Source organism: Haemaphysalis longicornis, unplaced genomic scaffold (genome assembly GCF_048455015.1).
Source record: "Haemaphysalis longicornis isolate Haplotype H1 unplaced genomic scaffold, Haemaphysalis longicornis Haplotype H1 scaffold_9, whole genome shotgun sequence".
Classification (NCBI taxonomy): Eukaryota; Metazoa; Arthropoda; class Arachnida; order Ixodida; family Ixodidae; genus Haemaphysalis; species Haemaphysalis longicornis.
Genome location: NW_027526460.1, coordinates 65119009 through 65133936, shown reverse-complemented (window position 1 = coordinate 65133936; position 14928 = coordinate 65119009).

Genomic DNA, 14928 nt, shown 5'->3' with positions numbered 1-14928 from the left:
AGTCACTATTAGGTCGAACTGCGCTTGACGCACTGAGAATTAACTTCAAACGAAGGAAATGAACACGAAAATACTTTTAAAACGTGCTTCCTAAGCGAAGTGTAACGCGCTGCAAGCCAACTACGCTGCAAGATAGGAACGGTAATCCTACAAGTGACGTCAAAACGATCGCAGCGCCGGCCTCTCCAGTGCTGGGCCTCACGGCCAATATGTCTAACCCCCGAGTTTTTATTTCGGTGAAGCATCTTTACTCGGCGCCGCTCCGGGGCCCCTCCTCCCCACCACCGACCCCTCTTTTACGACGGTTATCGCAACTATTCTTCCCCTCGCCACTCCTGATGCCTCTTTCACAAATTTCCCCTCGCCATAGCGCCGTTATCAGATGATTGCAGAGAATCAACAGCGGGGCGAATGGGTGTACAGACGCCGGAAACCGACGCCACCGCCATGAATGTAGCAGCGGCCGTTGCCTCTTCAAGGTCCACCTCACCCACTAGTGCGCTCCTCAGCCGGTTGAAAGCAACTTGTATCGTTAGAACACCGGGGTGACCACATTATTCTTCTTTAGCTTTAAAAAGCCATTCCGAGCAACATTGTCAGGTCGGCGGCCCTCGTCGACCAGCTGGCCATAGTTCTTCTAGCGCAAGAATAATAATACATCGTAGTCTGGTCGCATATAAAGTTTTTCGTTCTCCATTCGCAAGTGCATTTTGTGCCTATGTAGGCACCCATCCCCCGTTGCCAGTTTAGGCGTGCACGGGTTGGGCGCGAAGGGAGGGGCAAGCACGCACAGCAGGGCTCAATGCCGCTAGCGATGACATACTTGTTTGGGGTAGTGGGAGATTTAAATGTGGCAGTCTCATGGCGCCATGCGCCCAGTCAGGGGTCCTCCGCAATCGAATGGCTCGGGGCTGGGTTGGTGTGTTGCCCACACAATGAGACGTTTACGACCTAGCAGCGAAAGCAACACCCACGCGTGTCTACTAGTATACAGGTTGAAGCCGCCCAGGTGTTAACTCGCTATGGGACGGACATATGTCGCTCGCTTGGAGGAACAAGAGCGGAAACTTGAGGAGCGTCACACGAACAGAAGCGTGAATGGGTGCGAGAACCAGGGAATTTCGCTGCCGCCGCCGTTGCCCCTAAGTTCCCGCTGGTCGTGTAGCTGCGAATCCCTCCCGAAGGAACAGTAACTGGCGCGCTTGGAACGCAGGCGTGGGCAATATCACTCGTTAGCTTGAAGGCCTTTCAGAGAAACATGTTCGACAGTGGCTTTCACTTTTAAGCACCCGCTCATGATCGGTTGTCAGTTTATGCGTGCGCGGGTTGGGAGACGAGTGCGGTAGAGGGTGCAGCGCAGATATAGGTTTCATACCCTTACTTATGACACGTGCGTTGTGTTGGTGTGAGGTCAACGTGGCCGTCCAACAGCCGAATGCGACCGGTCCGGTGTCATCTGTGGCAGAGTGGGTTGGGTGTGCGTGTTACACAAACGGCAAGATGCCTACGATACGGTAGGAACCGAGACAGCTCTGCGTTTGTACGCTATAAGATAAAGCTATTGTCTGTTCCAAATTTCAGTCGGGCAATTGTCCAGGAACTATGCTCAGTTATAAATCAAAAAACGTGTTTTGTATCCTGCACTCCGTCGAGGGGGTGCTGCTTTGCAGTTATCCGTCTTCCCAGAGTGGAAGGGCACTAAATTTTTTAATTGGTGCCACTTCAAGGACTGTTTACATTTTATTCAGATAAGAAAGTCAGGTGGCTGAACTTTTTTACCCCCTTTAGGAGTCAGAATTTTTATTTCAAGAAGCAATTGCTTTCCTGTGTGCTTTCAAGAAGTTTAGCACTCTATGAGCTTTGAAACGAACAGTTGAGGTGATGGTGCAAGTATATAATATTTTATAGGCATCACAATTATTTAAGGAATTAGGCAGATAACATTTTTCTATCGAGGAGAAGATTTTTTCTCTTCTCCTTTAAAACTAAGACACTCTGATCCAACTGACAAAACAGAGCTGGTAGTGCAAGAATTTACGAATTTACAGCAATTATGACAAACCAGGATTTGCGTCCCCACCCGGCCCATCACCACCCCTTTCCTCAAGGCGAGCGTATCCTTTATACCGTCAGGTACCGCGATAATACAATAATTGTAACGTCCATCGCATGAGGCCTCCCTAAAAAAACTCTTCCGTAGATAACTTGCAGTTTTGGCACTGTCCTCGAGGCTTTAGGGAAGATTTTGTGCAGTGTTGTCAATTGAAAACACCAGGGTCCAAAGGCTTTAGAGCATTCTTCACGGTCTCAAGGGTACATGGAGATATAAAACATCTTTATTGACATTGCTAACTGCGGAATGATGCAGAATCAGTTTCAAAGGCTTCTGAATATTCCTTCCACTCACCGCGCCTAGCGGGACTACTAACGATAATGCGATAGCCGTGGTGAGTCTGTGACCGCACCTGCCCTCTCCAATGACCAATCTCCCTGAACGGGTACGTAAGGATTGTGGTTCAGTATGCTGTCGTCACAGCCAAACGGGAATTGTTAAATCGGCCGAGAGCTTTCGAAGGCAGCTGTCATCGTCATTGATCAATCCCCTTGAGCGAGTATGTGGCCAAAGACTAATAATGCATGTTTGTGGAATCAGAATAATCCGCACGGGATGCACTTAAACGAATCACCCGGAAGGTCATAATACTATCGCATTAACTACTGTTGTATGTCCTCTTTCATAAACCGAGAACCGAGAGCCCTTAGGCCAGTTGGGCAAGACATGAGAATGGATTGATGACTGAGGTCGGCTCAGTTAATATTGTTAAAGCTGAATTATCGGACTTGTGGACGGTTAATTCTAGCCTTTCTGTGATCCGCAGATGAAGGCGCCCTCTGAATAGCTTCGCAGGCCGTAACAATTTACTTTGCAAGTTATTCGTGTAGAGTGCGGTTTTTGAGAAATGTTTGCCTTACTGAAGATAAAATCCTTGAGGGCGTACATTATGACGATTATGGTTTGCGCGACCATGAGATTGCCGCGCAGTACGTGTTTTATACGACTAGCGGTTGTAACAACAAAAGCGTAATATTTTGTGAATAAACTGGCAGATCTGTGTGGAAAATTTAGATCAAAGCCTCAGCATTGCTACCGTGCACACACTAGTTGCTTGAATAAACATAAAACATTTGTTCTCCTGTTTCGATTTATTGTTATAAAGCTGGTGAGATCAAATGAGAAAAAACGAAAAAAACGTCTGAATACATTTCTTTGACTAGGTGGCACTAGCACTCTCGAAGGATGTGTCTCGGGTTTTATGAGATGATCTTGAACTGGAGGTCGCTGTATGCCCGTCGTAGCGTGGAGGGGATAAGCGAACATTCGATGCCTGTCTGGGCTCACCTTCGACAGGTACTTCGAGGTCCTCGGTTAAAGTGGCTATAGAATTGACAATTGCCGCACCCACAGCTAAAGTTGACAGCAAAACGATTGCCGCAATCACTAATGCAAAGTACTTCAGTAGAGGGAAGGAATGTTTTTTGATGTCCTGATTAGGTCTGGTTGCAGAGCTCGTGGCCCGGTTATCAGTCGGCGAAGGACTCACAGTCCTGCTGGCCTCGGCACTAGGATTCAATATCCTTTTCTTTGCGAATTTTCGAGGAATCCAAACGTCAGCGTCCACTAGGTTTGATGGCTCCGACCTGCAATAAAGGAGAATAAGCACAGCCACCGATTGCAGCATCACAGCATCAACACACGATCATTACTAGAAGTCATACCATCCTTCATAATCTATCATCCTTCCGAGAACGGGAGGCTGCCATCTTAAACCCACTATTTCATCGTGAAAGAGGCCCTCGGCCAGTAGACTGTAGACACCCAGCTTCCGAAACATCGGAAGCCGGCCGCTGTCTAGACGACTTAGCGAATACTCTGTGGTGCAACACAGCAACGATTGGGCAAAATCAAGTTTCGCTAGTGATACTCATCTTACCAAGAACAGCGAGAACGAATTTGAGGGTCAAGGAAGATGTGCTTCTTCTTTAAATAGATGGGGATTATTTACACAACCGTAATGGCATCAATAAGTCTCAAGATTCCCCGACTGTCAGGCACATGGGAATTCAACGTGCTGTGTTCAGCCAACAGATGCGAATATGGCGAATGCTGCCGCGCCGTGCAAAGCTCCGAACTTCATCCAATTTATACGCATTTAATTGCACTACAGTGGAATTCTTGCTTGTGTTGTGAACCGGGCAACCACGTCTGGTAGTGTATTGCGTACAATGCAGAATGGCTCGCCAGTGACGTTTGAGAAGTTCGACAGAAGCGGACGGTTTAATCCATTGTAACGTATCGTGGAGGATTTATTTCTTTCTCGTTCATTCATACACCACGCTGCTGGTTTTGAGGGATTATGGGCCACTCCTTCTTAGAAGAGATGGCTTCACGTATGCGCCGACGCCCAAAATCCTGTCACGAAGCTTTTTGAACGAGGACATGGTTTTTGTCCCCGGTAACATTTGTGGGAGTGAGGTTGAAACTGGCCTAATAAGTGCAGCTTCGCATAAGCGACATATGAATGTCGACGTGAACAGAATGGTTCGTAGGTAAGGGATGCGCCCAATGCGAACTCGCGATTAGCAATGGCGTCAACACCTGGGATAACACTCGAGGGCTTTGCAGACGCGTAATAAAAGAATGTTGTGTACCGAAACAAAGAATTAGGTGTCATTTAGGGCGTACCTGGCTTACCAAATAGACAAAAAAGATTGTTGTGGTTTCTCGTATTTCCGGTTGAATTTCTTATCTGCTTCTATTCACCTTTGCCTCTTTGAACCTTTAGTTGGAAGAGCCATGCAGAAAAAATGCAAGTTTGTTTTATTCTAAATATTTAGTGTTTTATAATGCCACAGCATTTGTCTGCCAGCACGTGATGCCTCATTCACGTAGAAATTGAGCAATTTAAATTGAAACTTTGATCCTTCCGCGAGATCGTGTGTTTCGTGACGTCTGCCGCGACGTCACAAGGACGGGTCTTCAAGTGAAATTTAAATGCGTTGTTCGGTCTGGAGCAGACTGCAAAGCCTTTTTTATCGTCATTCCTCCTATATGGCACTACCTTTGCTTTGTTTTTGATGCTATTTGCACCTGGCTTGTTTTTGTTACGGTAGGTAGGAATTCGTTCGTGAAACATGAGGTATGTTTGAGAAAAACGATCATGTTTGACAATTTTGCTTACGCCAAGCAGCAGTGCCATGTTAGAGAGCCCCAAAGTGCCGCACTTCTGTGCAGCTACCACAAGCACAGTGCGCGCAGAACCAACAACAGTACGCACTGGTACTTCTATGTTTACATGTACTTTTGCAACTTCCATTGTTTACGCCACCATCATTGCAGGTATAAGTTTAGATGTACTTTCGTAACTTCCATTGTTTGCGCCACTATTTTTGCAGCTCTAAAATGAATATGCATTACACTTCGGTGAAAATAGCTTGTTCCGCAAGCTTATAGGCACTGCCTAAATACTTGCATTTGCATTTGCATTTGCCGACCTCAGCATGTTCAGAATATTCTCGTGCGGGAAATGAGCTAGTGAGTCAGGTGGCCATTCTTCTTTTCCCAATTTTATAGGTTACGCAAGTGAAGTTTACTGCAAAAATTCTCTGTGTAGCTTTCATAAGGCACTCTTTGACAGATCCATACTTGCGTTTTGTCTGCATGATATAATACCTGCTCATCATGACGCCAATACATCAGGTTAGATCACCCGCCAAAAAGCCAAAACTGGGATGCACCAATTTATATTATTTATATTATATCAAAACGTCTAACACCAGGTTTTTTTTGGGGTGGAGCACCTTAGGGGCTCGAGCCGTTCGGTGTCTCATGTTGTCATCGTCTGATGTCGTCACGCTAAATCAAGTTGCCGAAAGATGGTCAAAAAACTAGTGTATATAAAGAAAATACCGGTTCAAAATCAACGAACATGATTTAAACTAATTTAGACTACAGGAATATTCATAATTGTATTTATAATAAAAATCTGTCATATTCTGTCTCGAAATTTGTTTCAAACGCCAAGTTGTTTTTCTGTAAAGCATACTTAGCATGCTGCAGCCTGTGGCACGAAAACAACTTACGGCCAGTCTATCGCTCACTTATTCCTTAAATCCGGTTCAACGAAAGAGAGAGCGCCACTTCCCCAGAAAGGCCGTGATTCCTCTTCCAACCGGCGCTTCTTAGGCACCTAATCAGTGTGCGCCGTGTGGCAAGAGAGAGGCTTACAATCTTTGGAATACACTTAACACTGCGTGCTTCACCCCTCCCCAGGTTTCACGTTAGTGGCGATCGCACGGGAGTTTTTTCTCACCTAATACCTTCCTTGTTGACGATAACCAGCTTTATGTGGACTGTAGCCTTTTGCTTGGCTGATGGAAGCTGCTGTAGTAGCTCCGGCGGCACGGCAACCGCGATCTGTTCGTAGGTTCGGGACGGTGCAGGCTTCAAAGTTCCAGTGATCAGGTCACGGGGATCCTGGACAGGTATCCCGATGTCAAAGTTTGACGCAAATGCCGGACCATCCAGTGACATCCTCAGGTCATACTTGTCGGCTGCGTGAAACAAAGGAACAAACCGACGAGCTGTCTCTTACCGAAGGTGTTCTTTTACCCAAAATAACACAGTGATCGACCAAGGAGGAAACATTCTTATTCGGGGAAACCTTAAACCACGCGAATGCTTGTCGATATCTGGATATTTCAAGTAACAAAAGGAACGAAGGTATACCAAGCACCCACAACTGGATCAGAAGTACTTTGTCGTTAGTCTTGCCGTGAAACACGTCATTACTGATTAAGGAAAAACCGGGCAAGTCAGTATAGATTTATCTTCAAACAGGGCTAAACTGACGATTCATAGATATTAAGAAGGCGCAGGACCAGCGGTGACAAACAACTGAATTTGTTCAGCGGAAAAAGAAGTACCTTATACATAGAATAACGATGTCCCGGCACTACAAAACATACCTTGTTCGAAGTCACACTACTACACGCCGGAAAAGCCGTAGAGATACGGAAGTTCGCACTTTTAGAGGGCAGCCTGGACTTGGCTAACACAACGGATAAGTATCGCCTGGCTCTTCGCCACGAGATCACCGTTCCCATTCTTACCTCATAAAATGTTTAACTCACCCCTTCACCCAGTTCTCTCTCTTTCCCCTGCTCTGTCTCCCTCATTTAGGCCCCCCACTGCTTACTACAGTGGTGTACCGACTAACTTCGTGTCGTTCTTTTATATTTGAGCTAGGCCATCTACGAACGGCCACGTCGATTCATAATTCGAGTGACGTCCGTGTTTTTATCCCTAGGGCTACAGTCTAATCGTGGCCTTCCAATAAATTTCGTTGTACAGTTTACGAAACCAGGTTTTACAAATTTTCCGATTTAACGAACAAAGTCGGATTCCCCCCGCAGTTGCCATGAACTCGAAATAACAAAGCAAACTTCGCTGCCAAATCCGATTTCACGAAGCGTTCTGGAAAAAAAAGATGCAGAGAAAGAGTTTTTTTTTTCAAATTTATGGCGTCTAGAATGTCTGCCACTGTCCTGCCAGCGCAGGGCAAGCACACGAGCCTGCAGTGTACTGTTAGCTGGTGTTGCGGGCGGGCTCCACAAGCCCGCAACACGAGCAGGAAAAGGCATCGCTCAGAGTTTGGGAGGAGCTTCGTCGTCGTGACGAGGTAGCCGCAGATCAGAACTTTGACGACTTGGTGAACGCCGTCGCAGACGCGCGCACTGACACAACACAAGTTCTCGACAACGAGGAGATAGTGCAGTCTGACGATGCGAATGATCCGCACACTGTCGAAGCTCCCGTGCCCACACCAAGCCAGTTGATGGACGCCGTCGACCTTCCGAGGCGGTTTGCTGGGCCACACGAGGGTGTCGAGGACGCTTTGACTTCACTGGCCAGCTACGAGAAGTGTGTGCTCATGGTTTTCACAAATGGCGCGCAGGCGAAAATCCCAAGATTTTTGTCGAGGCAATAAATGTGTCGTTCCCTCCAACAAAATATGTCGTTCTCTCTATTTTACGAAGTTCCCGATTTAACGAAATATTTTGCGGGTCCAGATGACTTCGTTAAATCGAGGTTCAACCGTACTTCGTTTAAAACGAGGCGGAGTCGCACTGAGCAAAATTCTCTCGGTTTTCGAGCGATGACCGCAGTGTCCAAACTCACATTCATCTGGTGTATTTCTGCCACAAGTCTGGTTTACAATTGCATGCTCTAAATATGTTCATCAGAATCTTCAACGTCCACTTTGTTTTGAACCATTATTAAAGAGGAAAAATACATTGACACATCTTTCTTACCAGTTCCCTCGGAGCCGTGGGCTCCAGTGCTTCTCCAAGTTAGCATCACTCCTGACTGGCCATTTGAAACGTTCGCAGGATCCGCCTTCAGATCGTGGATTTGGTCAGGTGGCACCTGGAAACGGCCGAGTCAGTCAATAAATCTGTTAAGGGGACACTCAAGTGTAAACCAAAGTCGGCCTATATAGGTATACAAGAGCTTCGTAAATACCAATACACAATTCACGCAGCAGTAGTTGGTCATCACGTGCAAAGTGCCAAAATCGAAAAAAACGATTTTGGAGCCTTATATTCTTACGCGCATTTCACACTGTGACTACATTAATCTTGAATAAGGAAGTTTAAAATTAAGATAGATTACGAAAGTGTTTTTCTGAGGCAACCATTTATGTCGAAGGAACATGTAAATGCGAAATAAACGAATACGGGAACCACAACTACCTTGTACTTTTTCAAAAGACAAAACCCCCCCTAGCATACATAATCAAACGGAGTGACTCAGCCCAGGCGGTGGAATTTGTTTCACTTGGGTATCGCTGGAATGTGTCGCCTTGTGTACAAACTGAGTCAAAAAATACATTCACTGGGGTTAAATGAAAGAGCCCACCATACCTACTCAAAATCTGCACATTTACGTGCAGCAGCCCCGGGCAAACTTTGGAATTTGTTCACGAATCGACTTCAAAAGAAATGGCGGACAAGCGTATTTTGGAATTGCCCGTATGGTTTCTTCACGTGTTCCAAAACGGGACCACCTCATTGAAACACGGAAGAGTTGAAGCATGAGTCGGTTGGTACATGCCTTTGAGAGTAGAGGGCAGTGCAATGAACGGGACGAAGTGGAAGACGAGAGAAACACGAGCGCTTGCTAACAACCAAATGATTACGGCATCGGGGCGCCACTTTTATACATGCTGGTCGGCCACCAAAAAACAGCAAGGAAGAAAGAAGGAGGTGGAGGGGAGAAGGAACAAGGGAAAGCCGCACCAAATTGATTCCTAAAAAACGCACAGCAATGGTGACAGGAGACGCGTGTCAAGTTTTGAGATTGTGAGTCTCTTCCTCAATGTGCAAGACACTGGGTGTGCTAATACAACCTTCACCGTGCTGAACAATGCAAAAAGCCTCTTAAATCTCACTTGTCTTCTGCTCCCAAAAGCTAAAAGAAACATCCTCGGTATTATGTTGAGTGCCATTCTTCAGTTGTGCACAGCATCCCACTGAATAGCAAAAAGTGGTACATAGGCCAGACGGGCCGTTGCATTAACGACCGTTTGCGTGGACACGCCAATTCGCTTAACAGGTCTGTTGGCCGGCACCTCGCTGCGCACTACAAAAGCTGTGGGTGTGTACCGTTGTTTCAAAAATGCAGTATATTGGGCCGTTACCGAGAGCAGAAGGCACGCGACATTTACGGGGCTCTTTGCATTGTCAAGCAGGGTGAAGATTGTATTACCACACTGAGGGTCTCGCTCATGGATAAATAGATTCACTATGTCAAAACTTGACACGTGTCTCCTGTCACCATTGCTGTGCGTTTTTTAGGAATCAGTATGGTCCGGCTTTCCCTTGTTCCTTCTGCCCTCCTCTTCCTCCTTCCTTCTTTGTTGTTTTCGGTGGTAGACCAGCATGTCAAATTGGCGCCCCGATGCAAAAAAAAAATCATTTCGTGGCTAGTAAGCACTTGTATTTGTCTCGTCTTCGCTTCGTCCCTATCATTGCGCTTCCCTCTACACTCCAACTCACTGAAACGTTTCGCTGGGGTTATCAAGTCCCGCCCTCTATAGGCAGAGTTTCATGACTAGTTTTTGCCTTGCGGCCCCTATACAAAGAAGGTGTCAAGAAACATCCTCTTTCTGAATGGCTTTGAACTTTTGCGACGACAGTGAAAGTCAATAACAACATACTTTCAGGAACTTACTACTGTCGTTTAAAATTTTATTAACACCCCGGGCTTGCAGTGGGCCCCTTAAAATGCGCTCTTCGACGCTTCTAATTTTGCGTTCGTTCAACCTTTCGAAAAGTTTCCAATTTTACCACAGACATGTTTTCTGCTCAAAGATCTTACCAAACATGTTATAACTGAACCAGCAATAAAACTTTTTCCACGTTGTAGAAGCCACCCCAGGAGAAAATACTCTACAGTGAGGATTTTATTGGCAATTCGTAATTTGTTCAAATTCAACACCAAAAGTGTTCGTAAATGTCTGAATTTCACATTTCGGAACTTTACTCTTTTGATTTTTACTGCACAAAACATATATACGCCTAAATGCTGCCTTCACGTACTGTAGACTTGTGGTACAGATTTTTTAGCGTCTGTGTTGCAATATACAGAGCGAAATTTTCAATTGTCCTCAGAAGCTCCGTAACAGCGGAGGTGTTCAACCCAGCCTTAAGTTGCTTAATTAACGGTAACAGGAAACCTCCAATCGGAAAGAAATAAGGTGGGAAACGAACTCGGGTCCCTTGAGCTCAGAAACCCGAGTCGATGAAATTTAGCTATCACTCCATTCCGGGAGCACAGGATTACTTTGTTGAGTTATTCGTAGCGTTGGCTTTGAACAGCCGGGACTCTAATAAAGGGAGTGTGGCCGCCAGCTTTGCTGTTTCTCGAGCCTCGCAAGACTAGTGCAGGCTGCGCCAATGTTTACGTTTTTCCAGCTACTTAGCGCATAGACACGAAAAACTGCTCCATTTAAGAAAGTTCACTGAAAGGAAGCCCGAATGCGAGCATCTCTCGTGATGCCGCTGAAAGCAACACGAACTAGCTTTATGTGAGTCTCAGCTCAATTATTCACTCTACAAAATCACCGCGGGTGGGATTCACCACAACACACAAGACTAACCATTCAGCGTAACCGAATGTGCCAAGTGGGCAAATGACGAGGCCCAGCATACGACTGGAGTTAAAAAAATTAGCAGTGGCTTAGCTCGGCTATGACACGATATACGTAGCGTGAGCTAAGGTTCAGCAATGCAATCCAATGCAATCCAATCCAATCCAGTTCAGTTTAGTACAATCCAGTCCAATCCAATCCAATCCTGCCTAGTCCGGTCTGGTCCAGTCCAGTCCAGCTCAGTCACTGCTCCTCGCAAATGCGCAGCACGGCTCTCCAGGAGCCACGCGAACCGGCTATCAAGCGGCTCTGGGGCAGCGTCAGACTTGGCTACTGCGCAACGGAGGCGCAGAGCTGGGCACGCGCCGGCGCCAGTGCGTCTGCCGCGGCTATGGAATGCGCAGACCGGCGAATGTATAAAGCCAATTCTCTACACACTCGTACTTCAGTTGGATTGGCTTTCAATCCAATCCCATTCAATCCAATTTATACCAATTCAATCTAATCAAATCCAAATCCAGTCCAATCCAATGCTCCTCGTCCTTGGGCAGCAAGGTCCTTCAGGGTCCACGCGAAAATGCTCAACCTCGACCAGTGCAGCTTACGCTACAAAATTGCCTGCGTATCTGCTCCTTTCGTTGCAAATATCGACGCAAGAGGATAGTCACCTGGCGCCTCTGGCAAGTAAATGCATCCTTTGTTTCCTGCTCACGTCTCAGGCTGTTCCTATCCAGCCTCGTTCCTTCCAAGATAACGTGCTACAGGTTTGCTCTAGTCAATTTAAACTTACCATGTTCCACAGCTCCGAGTCGCGTGCCTCGATGCCAGCGCTGCCGTACGGCGGAGACGCGCGGGAATCGAGGCTCCCGACTACAGCGTTTATAAAACCACATTGCCCTTCTCTGCGAGCGTTCCAAGTGGAATGCGAAACCTATCTAGTGGAACCTTTCGTTGCTGTTGCCATTTGATTTTTTTTTCAATTCCGCCAGGTAGCGCGGGCAACAGCAAGCAAGGGTGTTTGCTGTTGATGCAGTATTTTATTTGCTATCGCAAAAAGCAGGCTTCCGTTATTTTTTAAGTAAGTCACGCTGCAAATATCACTCATGTATTGATTTTCTGCCTTATATTTGCGAAATATCTTGTCCTTGTTCAACAATGTTGACAAAGATTAACATTAACACCGGCCTTAGACGCTTAGATTTGGCTGTGAGTAAATAAGACTATTGTGCAGCATCTGTGTTGCTTTGGCCGGCTGGCCGAATTGAGTAGCAGACCGACAGACATACAGACAGACAGACCAAAATTTTCCCCTTCAAGTAGCCCAAGAAAGACTATCGTGTTTAAAAATTAAAGCCGTTCCACTCAATGTGAAAGCTGCTGGAAGTGCATAGCAGTGATTCGCCATTCAATTGTCCCGCCGTCACAGTGCTGGCGCGCCCCCTACGTGAAACTGCGCCAACGAGAGTTCTCTTCTTTTTGTGCTTGCTTTTGCTCCCGCACCTGCCGGCGTTTCACTGCCCCTTTTTCGCTTACTACCGTAAAAACCAACCCAACGAGTGTTCCTAACTAAATGAATGCGGGCGCTGTCGGTCAGTTACGTACATTTTGCCTGAAATGTACCTGCACTTTTCTATGCGCTAAACGACGTGGAGATGTGTGGCAAGCGCCAGTGGTTCACGAGTTTTGAACGCTTGTGACTATATAAACCCCTTGGCTTTCCAAGCCCCGGGTTATGCCGCGACGACAGCCGCTACGATGGAACGCCGTGCGGCTCTACTTGGGTCCAGAGATCGAGCTACGACGACAAGGCGCGGACCTAAAGTGCTCTGCACTTGAAAACAAAGTCTGCGCTCGGGCAACAGCGCAATGCCTGCATGAGCGCAGTTGTCCCAGAACATGTTCTAACTTGTTACTTTTGCCGCATGCTGGTCCTTGTCATTCGCACATTTGGTCACGCTGATTGGTTGGTGCTGCGCCCTGTGGTGAAGACCACTCGCGGTGATTGCTTAGAGTGCGGATAGAACCAAAATTCGTCGTGCAGGGTACTCTTCCAAAATACTGCACTTCCGGCATTTGAAACACCTGTGCGGGTTAACATTCGTTCACTTAGGTAGAATAATAAGACATTGACATATACGGTAGTGGTGCGCTCAAAATAGAAATAGACATGCGTTTGGTACCTTGTCGTCCTCGAGGTCTGCTTCCACCGTGAACAACCCAATTGGCCGCGACCCTTCGAAAGGAGTCGTTTTCACTCCGATAAGCTGCTCGTCCACAAGCGGACTACGGCGGGAGGCAACTATCGGTGATTCTTGGAGCAGTTGTATGACCGGCGCCCTCAAAGTGGCCTGCGTTCGTTCGCTGCCTCCACCTGTAGTTGCAGAGTTAGAGAGAATACTGTATCAAGAAACGGCATCAAATAACTTCCACACATCTCCACAGGACCACCGGTAGTGGACGACCTATCAGAATGACAAGCGTGGTTATGACAAACTGCATTCAGGCTAGTCTTCATCAAAAACATAATTCATATAATGCGTTCCCGCTTACAATATACTAGCGCCGAGCCAGCAGCCGATGCTGACCCAGGAACTTATCGAAAAATCGAAAGAAGTTTTTTTTTTTCTGACAGACTATCGCACCCATGTTGTTTAGTTTGTTTTTGACGGAAAGCTGGCACGTGTATTTACTCCCGTCTTACAATGACGACCCTGTGCAGGATAGGAGCGATGAGAAGAGGCCAGTTATTATTATTTCGTAACTGACCTGGAATAAATCAATCACATTATTGATGCTTGCTGAGCCAATGTGTTCTATTAAGCCATTCAAGTTCGCTTTATTTACGGCAGAGCCGTTCAGGCCGACACAAATCTGTCCGTGACACTAAAAGACTCAACAAAAGATGTGGAGAGCGAGGTGCCGGGAATCACACCAATGACCTTTACGCCGTATATCTAGCAACCCCAAAGGCCCGAAAGGTACGTGTTAGCAGCGGAAGGAACAATAACAGGTTCCGGCAATTGAAAAAAAGAGTTTTTTTGGTCGGAATTGAACCTGAACCGCTCGCGTTACGAAACCAGCGTCTTTTCGATTGAGCTATCATGGCCTTCGTGCGCAAAGCATTTTCTTTGGGTTCGTAGCACGGGCGTTTGCTTCGCACTTGGCCGCGGGTTCCAGCGCGTGCTAACGCGGTCCATTTTGGGAGAAATGTGAAAGCTTGCGGACGAAACAATCTTGGCCTGGCGGCCACGGAGATTTTCAGCGGGAAGTTCGGAAATAAATGTGAGGTGTGGACATAAGGAGTAAAAACTTCGCACCTTCTTGAACAACTTGAACGCAAACCTAAGTCTGTCGAACCAGCCACAGAACAAATATTGATTGGAGTAGCACTTACAGGCAGAAAACGAGCTTCCTGGATCACTGAACAAACTAAGTAGAAGCAATCATTAGTTCAAATAAAGAAAAAACAGACTTGTAATGGCCATATCATTAGGCAAAATGACCATCTGTGGCCCACCCGGATGACAGAGTGGACACCTAGAGAAGGGTTTAGGAAAAGAGGAAGGCCAAGTACTTGATGGAGGGCCGAAATAAAGAAATCCGAAAGCAAAGAAGGTTCTCGAGCGTCGCGGTACAGGAGCGGTTGCAGGCGGATGCCAGAAGCCTCCGTCCTGCAGTGGACCTAATGAGGTGTTGTTGTTGTTGTTGTTGATGA